At 36.2% G+C, this 19104-nt stretch overlaps 1 pseudogene; it reads left to right on the top strand.

Moving 5' to 3' along the window:
• Positions 1–10776: 10776 nt before the first annotated feature.
• On the top strand, positions 10777–11658 carry LOC106144802 (heterogeneous nuclear ribonucleoprotein H3 pseudogene; annotated as a pseudogene).
• Positions 11659–19104: the final 7446 nt, after the last annotated feature.

Genomic DNA, 19104 nt, shown 5'->3' with positions numbered 1-19104 from the left:
CACCACATACAAACAAAGATGTTGTGTCCGCTGAAAACTAAAAAATAAATAAATATTTTTTAAAAAAAAATAAAATAAAACAAATTGGAAAGCATTTTTGTCTCCTCTATTTTCTGAAAAAGAATGTATAATTTTAATAACATTTCCCCTTAAATGTTTGATGGAGCTCACCTGTGAAGCAATATGGACCTGAAATTTTCTTTGTAGAGGTATACAATTATGCATTTAATTTCTTTGATATAGAGCTATTAAAATGTTTTCTACTTTTTTGTTCATTTTTGTAAGTCATGCTTTCCAAGGAATTTTTCTATTTCATTTATTACTAATTTAAATGGCAGAAAGTTTTTGTAGAACAGGTTGAGTTTGGATCCAAAAAAATCCAAAATCTAAATTCTCCAAAGTCTGAAAATTTTTGAGTGCTGCAATGATGCCACATGTAGAAAATTCTATACCATAAAACTTTGATCTTGGCACAAAATTATTTAAATCATTGTATATAATTACCTTCATACAATGTGTATTAAGTGTATATAAAACATAAATTAATTTTAAGCCTAAACTTGGATATTACCCCTAAGATATTTAATTATGTATAGGCAAACTTTCCAAAAATAAAAACACCTCTAGTCCCAAACATTTTGAATAAGGGATACTGAACTTGTACTCCTGTATTATCCATTTAATAACTGTAAGACCTGTATATATTTCATTTCTGATATTGGTAATATGTGGTTTTCCTCACTCTCCCTTTTTAAAATCATCTTGGATAAAATTTGATAAATTTTGTCAATGTTTTCAAAGAATCAAATTTTGACTTTTTTCTATTTCCTATTATTGCTTTTCTTCTTCTTTGTGTTTTATTTACTTTTCTTTTCTCCAGCAAATTAAGGGAGAAACTTATGTATTTCCTTCCTTCCTCTTCTCTTCTCTTCTCTTCTCTTCTCTTCTCCTCTCCTCTCTCTCTCTCTCTCTCTCTCTCTCTCTCTCTCTCTCTCTCCTCCTTTCATCCCTCCCTTAAGTATTTAAGCTAAAAATTTCCCTATAAGTACTGATTTAACTGCATGCCAATTTAGACAGGTCATGTTTTTATTATCATTCAATTTGGAATATTTGCAAATTTCCCATCTGATTCTGTTTTTGAATTGTGAGTTTTTTAGAAATTTGCTAACTTATTTCCCAATAATTGGAGTTTTGGGGGGTGTTTTTAATTTGTTATTTTATTCTGTTCATTCCATTGTAGTCAGATTATATGCTTAGCATGATTTCAATCTTTTGAAACTTATTACTTATTGAGATTTGTTTTGTAGCCCAGAATAAAATCTATATTGGTAAATTTCCCGTACTATTGAAAAGAAGGTATATTCTGCAACTAACTGTTTTACTTAGATGTATTTATCTACTTGCTGAGGGCCATTACCAAGTAGGAATGACGCATCGAAATTTCCTTGCCAAGCGAACCCCATGCTGCTTAGAGGACATTCAATGGGACATTGCATGCATGCTTTAATAAGGTGACCTTGCTCAAGGACCAAGGCGGATCCAGGTTTAGAGCTGATCAGGTTTGAGGAAGTAACCAGCTCCTTGAGTTTAAGGCGTTGCCAGTTTAAGATAATGGGTTTTAGGGAAGTTGGAAGTTGAAGATTATTGCTGGGATTAGGGTGTTCCTGCTGCTTGTTCCCGTTGAGTTCTCGTGAGATTAAAATGGGATTTGGAGATAGCCTCGTGGAGTAGGTGGTTGGTGCGGGAGACAGCAGAACGCGTTTGCCCCTGGACCTGTGTGGAGGTGGTGTGAGAGCTGGAATAAAGAATTGCTGATTGAATCTACAAAGTGTGGGTGCCTCCTGAATCTTGTGCCAAGCCCAGACATTGGCATCTACTGTTTCATCAATTACTTATATTGAAATGTTAAAGTTTCCATTTGTCTTTTAATTTTGTTATTCTTAATGTGTGTAGTTTGAAAATCTGTTACTAAGTAAAATTATTTCATCCTCATACAATCAATCCACAAGCACATGAGAAAATGCTCACCATCTCTAGCAATCAGAGAAATGCAAATCAAAACCACCCTAAGATACCATTTCACTCCTGTAAGATTGGCAGCCATTATGAAGTCAAACAACAATAAGTGTTGGCGAGGATGTGGGGAAAAGGGCACACTTGTTCACTGCTGGTGGGACTGCAAAATGGTGAGGCCAATTTGGAAAGCAGTATGGAGATTCCTGGGAAAGCTGGGAATGGATCCACCATTTGACCCAGCTATTGCCCTTCTTGGACTATTCCCTGAGGACCTTAAAAGAGCACACTATACGGATACGGCCTCATCAATGATTATAGCAGCACAATTCACAATAGCTAGACTGTGGAACCAACCTAGATGCCCTTCAATAGATGAGTGGATAAAAAAATTGTGGCAGCTATACACAATGGAGTATTATGCAGCACTAAGAAACGACAAAATCATAGAATTTGCAGGGAAATGGATGGCATTAGAGCAGATTATGCTAAGTGAAGCTAGCCAAGCCCTAAAAAACAAATGTCAAATGTCTTCTTTGATATAAAGAGAGCCACTAAGAATAGAACAGGAAGGAAGAGCATGAGGAAAAGACTAACAGTAAACTAAGACGAATGGGGGGAGAGAAAGGAAGAGAGAAGGGAAAACATATGGAAATGGTAGGAGACCTTCAGTGATACACAAAATTATAAGAGGTTATGAGGGGCAAGGGGGTGGGGGGAAAAAAGGGGAGAGAATTGAACAACAGCAGAGGAGGTAGAGAGGGAAGATGGGAGGGGAGGGGAGGGGAGTGGGGATAGTAGGGGATAGGAAAGGTAGCAGAATACAACAGTCACTAATATGCCATTATGTAAAAATGTGAGTATGTAACAGAAGTGAGTCTGTATTATGTATTTGGGGAGTTCAAAACCCAATTGAGTCGAATGTATGAAAGATGATATGTCTTGAGCTCTGTAATGTTTTGAACAATCAATAAAAAAAATAAAAAAAATAAAATGTAAATGCTTTGCAAAAAAAAAAATTATTTCATCCTTATTAAATGACCCGTTTATTGCTGATATTCTTTCTTAACTAGATTGTTATTTTGTATGATATTACTACAGCCACACTGATATCTTATGATTAATATTTGCACTGTATACTTTTTTCCATTTTAGCTTTTAATCTACTTGAGTTTTCATATTTAAAGTGAGTTACTTATAAATTGCTTTAATTGCATCTTGCTTTTAAAAAAATCTGGCAATCTCTTCCTTTGATTTCAATAATCCTTTCCATTTACATTTAATATGAATATTGCTATGGTCTAAACCTGTAATATTTTATGTGCTTCTTTTCCCTTAGATCTTCTTTCCTCTTTTTTATTTTGGGTTAATTCACAATAATATTTTTAAAATATTTCATTTGATTTCTTTTATTGAATTTTAGCTATATCTTTTTGTAGTTTTTAAATTACTTCTCTAGGGATTATAATATGTAGCTTGAATTTATTATTGTCTATCTTGAATAATTGTTACACTTCACATATTAAAAACTTACAACAATATAATCTTATTTATTTATAACTTCTTTTGACCTAGTGTTATAGTTATCATGTATTTCATGTCTATGTGTGTTTTAAACCCCATGATATATTTTATTATTTCTCTTTAAACTGTCAAATGACTTTTAGAAAGTTTGAGTAAAGGGGAAAAGTTATTTTATTAAACCTGATATTTGCCATTTATTTGTTCTTCATTCCTTCCTGCACATATAAATTTCTGTTATTATTTTCCTTTAATTTGAAGAATTTCCTTTGGCACTTCTTAAAATGCAAGTCAGTTGTAAACAATTATCTTGACTCTCATCTATTTGAATATGGATTTACTTTATCTTCAATTTTCCAAATATTTTAATACTGGCTATAAGATTTTTAAATTTTTTGTTTTATTTTAGCCATTCCATTATTTTTTAACCTTACCATTCTGAATCAACTCTCATGCATGTTATTAGTTTCTTGAATACAATATGTACTCACTTTCTTATATCTTTTGAGAATTTCTCTTTATCTTTTATTTTTTAGTTGCTTGAAATTTGCTAAATATTCTGGGTCTGTTTTCTGGAAAACTTTCAGCAAGTATTTTTTAACAGCTTTAAAGAGATTTAGTTCATATGCCAGCCAATTCACCTACTTAAACTGTGCAACTCAATGGTTGTTAATCTACTCACATATTTGTACAATCATTACCACATCCTACCTTTACAACATTTTTATCATCACAGAGATCCCGTACTCATTAGCAGTCATTCCCTTCTTCTCTATATACTCCAGCTCTAGATAGCCATTAATCTTCTTTTGTCCTATATAAATTTGCCTATTCTGGACACTTCTCAGTCAATATGTTTTAAAATAATTTTCTGCTTGATGTTGTTCCATAGTAAGACTCTATTTTTATTCCACCTAATTTTCTCTATTCTTTAGGTGCAGTTATTTATATTGATGTATCTCAAAGTTTGCTAACTCTACTCCATAATTAAGCTCATCCTGAGACTTTTAAAATTAAGGATATTCCTCTTTGTAGTTACAGAATTTCCACTGACTTATTCTTAAGGGTATCTATTTTTTTTCTGCTAAGATTTCCCTTCTAATTATTCATTTTAATCATATTTTAAGTTCCTTAAATGTATTAATAAAATTTTCTTTAAAGGAGCTGGGGTTGTGGCTCAGCGGTAGAGTGCTTATCTAGCACATGCGAGGCATTGGGTTCGATCCTCAGCACCACATAAAATAAATAAATAAATGTCCAACTACAACTAAAAAAAATATTTTAAAAATATTTTCTTTAAAGTTTTGTCTACTAATTCCGACATTTGGGTCATCTTGTGGTTGGGTATTTACTGATTCTTCAACTTAGTATGGGTTGCATTTTTATTTTGTTTTTTATGGATTTAAAGTACACTGGTCATTGTGGATAGTATGTTTTAGAGGTTTTGGTTTTTATCATCTCCTTCTGAAGAGTGTTGAGTTTTGTTCTAGCAACAAGATGATATAATAGTTCACCTCGGTATTGTGGAGCTTTGGTCTTAATCTTTGTTAGAGCATGTCTTTTGGGGATTTGCATTTAGTCCTAGGTTAATTTCCCTAGTCCTAGCATATAATCTTTATTCCAGACCATTGCCTTTCGGTGACTTGGATGGGAAGCTGCCATGTTGCTCGTAACTTTATGAGACTCAAACTCCAAGATCTATCTTCCTTGTCCAGGCAGTTGCTATAACCTCTAATTGGCAACTTTGGCTTTCTAACTGCTACTTCCTTTATGTTTTCCCCTAAACAGTCACAGGTCAGTAGTAAGCCAAGGACTTCAGGGGGTTTTATTTGCACGTTTGGAGATTCCTTTCTGTGGTTCCTTCCCTAGTAGGATCTCCAACCTCAATTTCTTGCTCCTCTGAAAACACCAAACTCTGCTATATGATTTTTAAGACCAATGAGACTGTCTTTCAACTGGAACTCCTTCTATGAGTACTGCATGTACTCACTGCTTCTACGAGTACTGATGCCCTCAGATCTCTGTCAAGGGGTTCCTTCTTTCAAAAGTCAAACTCTCTCAAATTTATATTCTTCCCGCCCCCCCCCGCCCCCTTCATTCCTTGGATCTTTAAGCAGTTATTTTTTTTTTAAGAGAGAGAGAGAGAGAATTTTTAATACTTATTTTTCAGTTTTCGGTGGATACAACATCTTTATTTTATTTTTATGTGGTTCTGAGGATCGAACCCAGCACCCCTCACATGCCAGGCAAGCACGTTACCGCTTGAGCCACATCCCCAGCCCCGTAGCCATTTTTAAATAAGTTTTATCTATAGTTTTTCATTTTTATTGGTAGAATTATCTTTTTGATATAAGCTTCTCCATATATCCTCGAAATATGAACTTAATTAAGTGTAGCCTTGTCCTAAAGAATATCCATGAAATAAGAGATTTGATGTGTTTGTTATTTTTTCTAATATACATTCAATAATAATCAAAGATTTTAACCTATTTACCCATAGACCATATAAAATGATCACAGATACTGCCTTTCATACTTCTGAAAATACTGGGCTGGATGTTTCCCAAGAACTTTTAATTCTAAAATTCCATATTAATGTCTTTAACCTTTATTCCATGGAGCACTAATGTTCCATATTTAATTTACAACTCTGCCACGAACATTGGGGGAAAAAGTAACTAAAATAACTTAAATTTTACACTAATTACTAATCATTTATTGGTGCTAACTGTATCAGGTCTGTCTAGATGCAAACAGAAAATAACATAAGCTAACATACATAAGCAGCTAGCACTGATCCTAATAAGATCAGACATGAGTTGTGTATCCTACTCTCTGGAAAGAATTAGAACCATGAGCCATTGAGCCCTCCATCTCCCTACGTCACTTTCCTTATTCCTCAGTTTGCTTCATTCTTCTCACTTTGAAGGTTTGCTCTTTCTGCTCTGATTCATATGGCAATTCATGCGCTTATTGATAATAAACAAGTATCTAAGTCTGATCCAGAAAGGTTCAGGAACTTTTCGAATGCATCACCAGTCTAAATAATGTCTTTTTTTAAAAAAATTTTTTAGTTGTAGTTGAACACAATACCTTTATTTATTTTTATTAGTGCTGAGGATTGAACCCAGCACCTTGCACATGCTAGACAAGTGCTCCACCACTTAGCCACAACCCCAGCCCCTAAGTGATGCCTTTGAATCCAAGAAAAGGATGAAAATGAATTAAGTCAATTAACCAAAAGAAAAATTCCATTAGTAATGATTAAAGCAATCACTCCCTGAATGCATATTACATGCCAGATACTTAGTAAGTACTTAAATTGCTTCTCCATACTTCTTGGGTAGCAATTCAGATATTCATTTCACAAAGAAGCTGAAACATAGTGAGGTGAAATAAGTTTACATATTCCTTTCTGAAACAGAAATGTCAAAGTAAACATAGCTGAACCTAAATGCATGGCAGGGCTCTGGGCAGAACACAAGTCATTTGAAATAAAAGGGAAGAAAACAGAACATTAAAACTATTAAATTTAGTATTGTGTATGAGTTTGCATTTACTATATATAACAGTACAAAGAAGATTGCCAGCAATTTGATATATGAAGATGTTTTTCAATAGTTCTATTACAAAGTCAAAATTATAACATTTTTCTACAGCACACAGTAAATAAGTTTTTATATAATCAAGTCAGCCATTCATTGCTATAGAAGAAGAATATCAGAAAGGAAAATAACTGGTACTATGGAGAAAATTTTATATCAGCAATAGCAAGATAACAAAGATTGTACTTTTAAGTTTTTATTATGTGCCAGGTGCTCTGCTAAGTGCTTTATCCTTATCAGTTTATTTGCTGGTGGCAATGACCCAAAAGATAAGTATTATTAGCCCCATTAGAGATGGAAAAATGGAAGCACAAAGAAGAACAGAAACTTTCCCAGGAATCACACTAAGTAAATGACAGAACCAGAAGTCTTGCTTGTGAAGTGACAGAAGTTATATAAGCATTGATGGGCTCTTCCTCTGGGATTGATGAAGCACAGTCATTATGGTTATTCTGAAAAGAAGTGTTTTGTGCCAGTGTCTCAGAGTTCCTTGCTGCCCTTCAGTAGAAGACCATACTGCAAATCTAGACATTCTGAGATGCTCATTCTGGCTCTGGACCACAAAAACCACTGTATTTTCTGACCACAGAAAACATCATCTTCCACAGCTCAGAGGCCAAGGGCTGCTGTTATTTCTAGTCTTCCAGAAGTTCTGAAGGATAGAATGTAAATAGTCCTTTACTGTAACACAACAGGGCAAATACATACACAGGCATATGTAAGCTAGAAAGTTTGTTCAACAGGCAGAACTCTAACGGCAAACACAGCAAAGTAAACATGGCAATGGGAAGAAGAAAGAGGAATGAGGCTAGAGCTGCTGAATTTCACACAGAGGTTTATCAGCCTGAACATCTGGTTCCCTGGAGAGGAGCAGGGAGGAAACTGAGAGGCCCAGATCTCCCTCCTTCAAATACTTGATGACCTAATTTTGACCTAGCTTACAATTTAGGCAGTGAAAATGATTTGGAGAGGGCCTTCTCTGGCCATATCATGCTTTGGCATTCAGGATGAAAACATCTTGAATGTTGATGTTTGTCCCAGCTGAGTTATAAACAAAAAGGCAAATATTGGATTTAGGTGTTCTTAACTGCTGCAGTCCAACCACAGGCAGTGTTCAGAGTAGCTTGCTTTGAACTAATGAAAACGTAGAAGAATGAAATGTGGATTAATGAAAGCCCAGGAAAATATTTCCCAAGGGATGTGCACAATACCGTGTGTTGAAGGTACTTCCTCAGATAAAGACTGCCTCCAAATGAGGCTCCTTGAGTAGAGAAGATCCTCAAGCCTGTTTACCTACATATACTACCAATGGTGCCACCTGCCTAGGCTAGCCACCTGCCCAAGCTAATCATCTCATAAAAAACAAGTGACTTCTTCATGATTGTTAAAGTCTTGGAGGGTAGCCAATTGGTTGTTAGAGGTAGGACCCTGGATCCTCCTGGCTTCTTATTTACTAAAATAGAAAATGGCATCACTGTATTAGTCAAGTTCATTTGTTGGCAAGGCTGGAAATGACCCTCAGGTGAATGTTTAATAACACAAAAAAGCTAATTCTATAGGGTATAAAGAGACAAGATGAGGACCAATATACAAACCACTCTCTGCCTGTCCATTAATCTATCTCAAGAAGTAGTAAGTCTCCAGGAAAGGGAGAATGGCACATTATAGAGGGAGCTAAGCACACGATGGGTGAGTGAACTGGTTGATCTTCAGGCATCCTGCCAGTTCTGAGATTCAGTTTTTCTAAATTGTTTTGAAATATTTCTTGAACTTTCTCTATTCTGGGAACAGCACAGTTCTGGCTGTTGTGTGAATAAAGATGGAAGACAAAGACCCTCCAGATGCATGCAGGATGGCTGGAGGCGGTGGAGGTGGGGAACAAACACATTGACCATTTCTACTGGGCATTTAGATTCTAGACCAGAATTATGTGCAGGACATTGTGGATACACAATGGAGGGGTCACTTAGCTCAGGAAAGGGGTATTGGCAATGGAAGTGGTTGACAAGGATATGTGGGCTGAATCCTAAGCAGTGAATAGGAGACAACCAAGAGGAGATGAGGAGCTGAGAACACCATAGCAGTGTGGTCTTGCCTCAACCTGACATGGGAGCCATCAGTGAGCTGGAAACAAAGAATCAGAGATGGCAGGGGCAAGGTAATAGAAGAGTGTGTGAGACAGACATGACCATCCCTACTCACAAATTACTTAAATGATGCTTGAAGAGGTTAGATCAAATGTCTCTCATTTGATGTCAGCCCTAAAATCAGGTCTCAGATCTGCAGCTTGCTCATTGAGGGAACCCCTAGAAAGTTATTTATATTCTCTGAGTCCCAATTCCTCATCTGGAAACTAGAGTTAATGGTAGCATCCATTTACTAGGATTGTCATGAGGAGAAATAAGGTGGTATAATGTGAAATCTTTAACATGGGCTCAGCGCATTCTAAGTACTTGATAATGTTAGAAACTTTAAAAAAAATACATATAATTTTGTTCAAAATTGCACAGGAAATTTCACAGTGTGTGGATCTGAACTCACCTGTAGTGAACAACCAAGGTGACAGTGAAGTGATCTGCCCTGGGTGCAATGAATTTAAGAACCATCCTAATACTGAATGAGTATTTGTCTGCTTTTTATTACTTTCAAGTCTAGAGAACTGCAAACAATTTCAGTGATAAAATATTCCTCTCCTAAATATTTTTTATTGACTTAAGAATTTCTACAATTGTGGTGTGAGTACTAGTGAGTTTTAATAATATATTTAAATAAATATAAAAAACTGCCATTGCCTTTGACTCACATTGTAAATCAGAGAGAGCCCCCTGGATCATAATCAGCTGGACACAGTTTTCAAATGATCACTCCAGCCACCCTTTCTTCCTGTTTTAAAATTTCAATGGATAAACACTCCAAATGAATACACAGGGTGATAGAATTGAAGTGACTCCAGTTCTGTTCCTTTATCTTTTCAATCACTGTGCAGTTATTGTTTATTCTAAATCTATCATTTAAACAAAGGAATATGTACTTCCATAGGAGCTGAAAACATGAACAGCACCCAAAGAATGCTCAAATATTTGTGAACCATTAGAAAACTGTAAGAAACTCTCTGAACTAACTTCCATGTTTGCAAAATGTTTGTTATAGAATAAATAATAAATAGGCTAGCTTTACACTGTTTGCTGCAAGTATTTTTTTTTTCATACAAACTCTCAAAGAAATGATCTGCTCCAAGGGTCAAACACACTAGGATGCCTATTAGACTGCAAGTCTGTCAGGCTCCAATGCTTATGATAATGTTTCCCCTATTTCATCCCAACCCTTATAGAGTTCTAACTGTCCCTGTGTCTATTTCTTAATCCTGGAAACCTGACACTCTTACCAGTAGAGTTGGTTATTTGGATTAAATTGTGTCCATCTAAAGACTCACAAACTTATATTCTTCCCCTGAGGTGAACAGTACCTTAGAGCTTAGTGGCCACGGATTGCTTTAGGGATTGGTTCTTTCTGTAGTAGAGAGCTCTAGATGAGGCATTAAAATAGTGGATGTGGGAAAAACCAATGTGTGGGGAACACTACAAGAGACAAATGACTTCTCCCTCCTCATAACTGAACCCTGTATGCACAGGAGTTGATGTTATTCTCATCTGACAGGTTGTCTGAAGTAAAAGGAACATTTAAATCAAATGGTATTGAGATGGATTGAGTTATGAAATAGAATGGTCCAAATGACACTAGTGATAGGACAGTATGACTATGGGGACTGCCATTTGGTTGCAGCAAAGAGGAAAGTGTTCAGTTCTTTCAAGGGTTGGAAATTGTGCCAAATGGGATAATGGTGATGATGGACTACCAAGAGAGAAGCACAGAGGAGGCCTTTGTGCCATTTGCTTCAAAGGAGATAGCAGAAAATGCTCTGGGGGGAAACACAGGAAAGAATAGGGCACAAGTATATTGAGATCTTCAGAAGTAGCAAGAGTGAAATCAAAGAATTTTATGACCCACCAAGAAGATTGCTGGGACAGCTACCAGAACTACATGATAGACCAATAGGAGAAAGTGGTGGTTATTATGGAGCTGGGTGTGGAAGTACCTATGATAGAATGTGACAAGGAGGTAATGGAAATGATGTAGTTTTGGAGGTTTCGATGACTATTGTGGCTATAATAATTAGGCCATGGAAAGGATGGCTTGGATGACAGGGAGATAGAAGAGGTATGGGAGGTCATGGCTATTGTGGAGCTAGTGATGCAAGTTCAGGTTTTCATAGTGGTCATTTAGTACATATGAGAGAGTTGCCTTTTCATGCAACTGAAAATGATGTTGCTAATTTATTCTCACCACTAAATCCAATATGAGTTAATATTGGAGCTGATGGCAGAGCAATAGAAGAAGCAGATGTAGAGTTCATAACGGAAGAAGATGCAGTAGCTGCCATGTCTAAAGATAAAAATAACATGCAACATTGATAATTGAATTCTTCTTGAATTTACTCCTAGAGGTAGCTCTGGAATGAGAGGTTCTACAATAGGAGGCGATAGCAGAGATGGAATGGATAATCAGGGAGGTCTTTCCATATTCTTGTGTTTGTTTAGTCAGGATCCTCTAGAGAAACAGAACCAACAGGATATATGTATAGGTATGATTATCAAAAGGGTATTTATTAGATTGGCTTACACTGCCGTAGTCTGGCTGGGCACAAGATCACGAGCCACTTACAGCTTTGTAGATTCAAACAGCAATTCTTTATTCCCGAACTCACACTGGCCTCTACACATGTTCTGGGGGAATTCAGGTTCTGCCCGCAAAATTCACATACTCCACCAGGCTTTTAATCCCAAATACTTTCTGAATTCCACAGAACTCAACGGGAACTCAGGCAGCAGGATACACCCTATTCCCAGTAGGAATAACCTTAAACCTGGAACTGCCCTAAACCCAAATTGTCCTAAACCGGGAATGCCCTAAATCCAAGGAGCGGGATACTTCCTAAAACCTGCAGGATCCACCCTAAACCTGGATCCACCCTGGTCCTTGAGCAAGGTCACCTTTCTCAAATATACAATGTCACAGCAAATGTCCAAGGCAAGTCCATTTCCACGAGTCCTTTCTCTAAGCAACATGGGGTATGCTGGCAAGGAAATTTCGATGCGTCATTCCTACTTGGCAATGGCCCTCAGAATTACACAACAAGAAGTTGAATAGTTCTGCAATTGCCATCTGTAGTTCAGAGAGCTGCACAGTACAAGAAGCTAAAGTCTCAGAAAAAGAGGGTTTACTGATGCACCCCAGTCTAGGAGCAAAGGCCTGGAAACTATAGAGACACTGGGCATAATCTGCTTTGGAAGAGTGAGGGAGCTAGAGTCTGATGTGCTCAGATGATTGCAGCAGTCATCAAGAACTCATTGAAGAAGAATAGAGCTTGCATCTGCTGTTGTTTCCTTGTTCTTCTAAATTTTCTTCCATCCAAGTCTTCAACCTATTGGACAGTACTGCCCACACCTATAGTAGGTCTCCAGTTAGCTGTCCTACATGCCAATCATTCATAGAAACACCCTCATTGACACACCCAGAAGACACTTAATCTTATATATCTCTAAATCCAATCAAGCTAATGATTCAGATTGATCATTGCATTGTTCTTCTTCAATTCTTTTCCTCCTTGTTCTTTCATGTGTTCTATCATTTTCATTGTAGAGGTTCTTTTACCTCCTTGGTTACATTTATTGTTAGTTTTTTTGTTGTTTCTTTTCTTTATTTCTTTTGAAACTATTGTGAGTGGGATTGTTTTGCTGATTTCTTTCTCTTCAGACTTCTTTCTCAGGTACATAGGAAAGCTATTGATTTTTGAATGTTAATTTTATAACCTGATACTTTTCTAAATTTGTTTTTTAGTTTTAGAAGTCATTTGGTGGGACTTTTTGGATCTTCTGAGTATAAGATCATGTTATTTGCAAAGGATGATAATTCGACTTCTTCCTTTCCTCTTTTTATTCCTTTTATTTCCTTCTCTTGCCTAATTGCTCAGGCTACAATTTCTAGTACTATATTAAATATAAGTCGTGAAAGTGAACATCTTTATCTTATTCCAGATTTTAAAGTAAATATTTTCAATCTTTCTCCATTCCCACACTGTAGTTCTAAGGCTGAACGTGCCCACCTTTTCAGGAGATGAATAAAACAACAGATACCTTACTTTTCCAGAAATAGGCTGACTCTTATAGAAAACTAAAGAAAACTGAGGAGTTTAGTTTTGGACATGATGAGTTAAGGATCACCTATTCTCCATTCAGTGGGGTATTAACTAGGTAGTTGGATATACAGTCAAGTTCAAGAGAGAAAATGAGAATTGAACTAAAATTTGAGAAGACAAATAATATTTAATTTAGCTGAATTATAAGGTGTGGGAAAGGCAGCAGGAGAAGATAAGACTGGAAATGTAATTTAGGGATAATATGTTCAAGGATTTAAGTCAAATATACATTCTAAGACTTTCAGATGAGGATGTGACAAATAACTTCCTGGCTGAAGCACAGCAATTATGAGGGTCAGTACTCACAGTTGAGAATGAATATCTAAGCCCACAAGCCTTCAGCACTGGCAAGTTCAAGCTTAATGATGCCTAGATGCCTATAGACCTGCCAACTCCCTTCTACTCTGAAAGAAAAAAGAAGGGAAACAGCAACAGCTGAAATGATAATACTCTGAAACTCTGCTTGTTCTACCTCCTGTTTCCAAGAGACGAGATGTGAAATGAATCATGTAAAAATGTACCACAAGTGATCTTAACCGGAATATGTAAATGTGTTCTCTCAACCAGGGATGTGGAGCTAAAGAACACTGATACCATTTGGTGTGTTTGCTGCTAATACCAAACACCAAGAAGTATGAATAAATCAAGCATTGGAATTCAGTGCTTTCTTTGCTTTAGTTATGGCAGTATTGGGCAGCTGGGCCACCAAAATTCTTCTGCAATGGTACACTCATCTGTAAAGCAGCAGCAAAAAGGAGCCCTGTCCCTTTAAGAGAACCTCCTGGTGACTATTTATTAAACTTTTTCTGCCTGATATGTCTTGTGCTAAAAACTTTATATATAGGATCCCATTTAAAATCTATAACAAACATTTTTGGGTGGCAGAGCCAGTTGAGACATAACGACTTATCTTATAGTCAATACTCCAGAACTAAACTCAAGGAGTATTTTCTGAAAAGAGGACTATAAATTTAACTTTATAAAACAAAATTTTTTCATTAAAAACTTCTATATTAGTGATGGGAGGGGAGAGAAGGGGAAGGGGGGAAAGGAAGGACAGCAGAATAAAATAGACATTATTATTGCTGTATGTATATACGTGACTGCATGACCAATGTGATTCTGCTACCTGTACACTCAGAAAAATGAGAAATTATACCCCATCTAAATTCAAATGTATGATATGTCAAGATCATTGTACTGTCATGTGTAACTAATTAAAACAAATAAAAATTTTTTAAAAAAACTTCTATATTTAAATTAATTTCTACTACTGATATGTACTACAAGTGATCCATAAACCTACAGTTTGCTTTAGAGTTCCCTAGGGTTATGGAACAAAGAGGTATGCATTTGAAAGCTTCAGGGAAATAATTAATCATAATACTAAAGATGCATGAATGTTATTTCACGAGTTTTTGGCCTGCTTCTACTTTGTGTGGGTAGGAAAAGACTACATGCTTTTCTTTTTCAATTACCTAGGAGTGATAAATAGTCTTTCTTTGACTCAATGTGCTATATTACTGAAATACTGATTTTTATTTTACATAGTGCATAACATTTTTGAGTACTGAATAAGCAATATTTTTACCCAAGAACTTTCTCTTCTATATGTATATAGTAACATTATTATAACACAGGGAACTCCTGTCCCAAAGGCTGTAATTCTGCCCATCAGTAGGAAAAGGGGGCTTTTTAAAGGGTGATTCACCGAGAAAATTTCAGAGAAAATGAGATTAGGAAGAAGAAGATCAGAAAAAAGAAGATTAGGAAAGAGAAGTTCAGGGAGAAGAAATTTGAGAAAAAGAAGGAAAAAAACATGTAACTTTCAAAGCAACAAGGGCTACAGTCAAAGCATGGAGTGAACCCCTGTTATACCCTAAGTCATTTAAAAGTTAATCTAGCATGCAAGAGATTTTTTGGGGGGTAGAGTTGGGGTTTGGGAAGGTATTTTACATTTGCATTTCATTTCTTTTGTCTCTGAAACTGATGTAAAGAAAAACATCACATTCATTTGAAATCTGAACATCAATTTAGATTATGTTATATCTTTCTTGATTAACTTGTCCAATTAAACTGTTCACACCTGATTTAATTTGTCAAAATGAACTGTTTATACATGTTAATCAATATATACGTGCTTTGGATTACACACACACACACACACACACACACACAATTTTAATTGAACCAATCTTTCAATTTAAGTTTCCTGGTGGAGAGTCTGATCCAGGAAGGAAAATCTTTAAGCCCAGGGCAAATGGAGAACTGATTTGAGTAAAAGCATCCCAATACCAGTGAAAGTTTGGCACCTTCTAAATTCTGAAAATGCTTAGCTTCTCTTTTATTTTGCCATTAAAAATTGGAAAACAAACCTCTGAGGAAAACATGATAGGGCACGCGGAGTCAGGCACATCGGGAAATGTAAGTCTTCTGTCTTTGTTCCCATAGCAGGGGAGCCTTACATGCCACCTAATGTGAGGCTGTGGACATGCACATACATGGATTTCAGAATGTGCCATGCCATGCTCTCAGAAACCAGTAATCCCAAGAATGGTTCTTTTGAATTCTGCTAGGTTTTAAAAGCAAAGAGAACAGCACAGATCTGCAAATATTCTTTGAAATTTTCCATTAGTAGTAAAAATTTTAACTCTTAAAAGTGACCTTGGGCAGACTGAATTACAAGTTTCCCACTTAATGCAGGAAGTTTATCAGGCCAGAAATAATTGTCACCCATTATAAACAGACCCACCATGGATCTGTCAACAGTGGCTTAACAGAGAGCCTCTCTTGGGTCACAGAAGTATCAGACACAGAGTTGGGAGGAAGCTCTTTTTCTGGCTATCATCAATTACTTGTGTGACCTTGACCTTGAAGAGAACTTCCAGGTCTAATATTCCCTAATATGATCACTTTCATAATCCATGCTTTGGAACCAATGTGAGCATGAAAATTTCATACAAGAGAGTACACAATAAAGGTATTTCCTGGCTCTAGGCCTTGGCTTTCATTATTTATAAAATGAGTTGGCACAGAATGGGGAACTAAAATTATCTCCTGAAATGTAGTCCAGCTTAACCTGTGCTAGTTTTTACAAAGAGAACACCATGTGAGAAACTTTAAAAAACAGAAACAAAACTTCTCCCCTCAGGAAGGTTCCAACCTAATTACCAAAAACATATTCAGAAACACAAACAATAAAATAGTCTACAGATAGAAATTTGACAATCTAATAGATTTCAATATTAGCAAGTATCTGACTCTTTGAAATACTAATAATAGCAATATATAAAGTGCTAAAATGTGTAGCATAGAAAATAGTGTGAAAGATGGTAATCCTTCATTCTTTTCTTGGCTCCCCATCCTACTGTGCATTGGGTCCTAACTTTTATAAGTAAATTCCACAACCTCCATTTGCATGTAGCTCTTAGCTCTGCAATCAAACTTAGGGCTTAGGGAAACATCTTGCCCATTTTTGTGGCTTATCTCAGTAAGGTATCAATCCTGCTACTTACATTGAAGTTAGTTTGGTTCCTTTGACTTGTACCTCATTCATTCATTCAGCAGAGTAGCTAAATACTAGGTTTTGGGAGTAGCTAAATAGCTAGGTTTGGGGAGTGCAAAGGAAAATAAGCCCGAATTTACACATCACTTACACAAGATCAGATTATGTGATTCTTCAGTGTAGAGTGCCTGACCTACTGCATCTCTCTTGAAGTTCTTACAAGTTGTTATAGGCATTAGTAGTTTATTCTTGGTTTTTTGCTGAGTAGTATCACACGCTAAGAATGTGTTGGTCAACCTTTCACTTACTGAATGGCATTTGTTTTCAGTTTTTTGCTGTTATGCATAAAGCCACTATAAACATTTAACTATTCTTGGAGGTTTGTAGTGATGGCTTATTGTAATCTAATTGGTATTTGCCTAATGGGTAATGTTGTTTAATATCTTTTCATACATTTTTTTGCCATCCATGTCTCCTTTTATCCACTTCATTACTGAATTTTTTTCTGTTGATTTCAAAAGGGTGTGTGGATGCATGTACAGTTGTGTGTATGGTCATTGACCTTTGTCAGATACATAATTTGCAAATATTTTCTTCCACTCACTAGCTTGTCTTTTCTTCCTTTATTAAGATAATCTTTTTATAGAGTAAGGTTTTTAATTTCAATAAAGTCTAATTTTTTCATTTTTCTTTTATGGATTGTGCATTTGGTATTATCTCTTATATCCCTTCACTTACCCTAGATCCCAAGATTCTCTTCAGTTTTTCCCCCCAAGGGTTTTATAGTTTTGTATTTTACACTTAAATCCATTATCCATTTCTGAATTTATATTTATATATAATGTAAGGTTTAGGTAAAGTTCATTTTTTTTTTTTGCCCAGAAATATCCAATTGTTCCCAGCACAATTTGTTGAAAATAAAACAGGAATTTTGAGATGAAACTAGATTCTCTGCCTCACCAATTTCTTTTTTTTTAAATTTTTTTATTTGTTTTACTTAGTTATACATGACAGTACAATGATCTTGACATATCATACATTTGAATATGATGGGATATAATTTCTCATTTTTCTGAGTATACAGGTTGCAGAAAGAAATTGATGATGTAGTGCATATATATGTGACTGCATCACCAATTTCTTTCTGGGTTCTTGTTACAAATTTGAAGAATAAAATCCATGGACAATAATGGAAGGGAAGAGTAAACAGAAGAGGATTTTATTTAATTGAGAAGAGAACAATGTGGGAGGGGACCTGATAGCAGGAAAATCCATTTTGGGGTACTAGCCTAAGGGCTTATACAGTTTTGGGGGGTATGAGAATTGATCAAAATCTGTGTTAAACAGGCATTGGAAAAATATCAAAGTCATTGGCTGTGTCCTTAACCTTTGGGTGTTAATTTTTCCTGTAACTCCCATCTGGTTCATACCCACCTTCCATTTCCTGTTCTAAGGACAAAGGAGTTGGCTGGAATGTTCTGGCTGTTGTGCTTTATGCTCTGTACAAAGAATAAGGCCTTGATGGAGCCCATTAATGTTTCTACAGGTTAGTTTAACACGGTCTTTGCATTTGAACAATACCTTAATTGGGGCCCATTACTCTGATTGCCTAACCATTGTCTATTGTGATTCAAAAAGACACATACTTTCTCCACTGAGATTTCTTTCTTTCTTTCTTTTTTTTTTAACATCAGTGATCAACATTTAAAATTGACTTGCATGAAAGCTGTGGTCCAGGCCCTCACAGAGCTCTCAGGGAAACAACAATCATAGCAGCTTAAGATACTAAGTTAGGAGGGGGTATGCTCAGAGTACTGGGAAAGCAGAGGAGGCTCTGCCCCAGTGACTGGGTTCTTGTCCACATTCCTGTATCGCCCTGTGGCTAAATGCCTGGGCCCTGAAGTCTGCTTACAGGTTTAATCAGTTGCATTGGAACACTGGCCCCTGAACTATACTCCCAGATTTTTTACCTCAGATCTCTGTTCCTCCCCCAACAGGGTAATAAGACCCTCACTTCATCCAACCCAGATGCTATATTCCAATGCATACACCTGCAGTTTCTGCATTTTTGTTTGGGGTTTCCTACCCAGATCAGGGAAACCAGGGTTGAGTGACACGTTGGCATGCTGAGTAGTTTGAGCTAAAAGACATGAGAAAATGTCAGAAGCAAAGTCCCTCTCTGACCTTCTCCTGCTCTTTTTTTC

Source organism: Ictidomys tridecemlineatus, chromosome 4 (genome assembly GCF_052094955.1).
Source record: "Ictidomys tridecemlineatus isolate mIctTri1 chromosome 4, mIctTri1.hap1, whole genome shotgun sequence".
Taxonomy (NCBI): domain Eukaryota; kingdom Metazoa; phylum Chordata; class Mammalia; order Rodentia; family Sciuridae; genus Ictidomys; species Ictidomys tridecemlineatus.
This window is presented reverse-complemented; position numbering and strand designations above follow the sequence as displayed.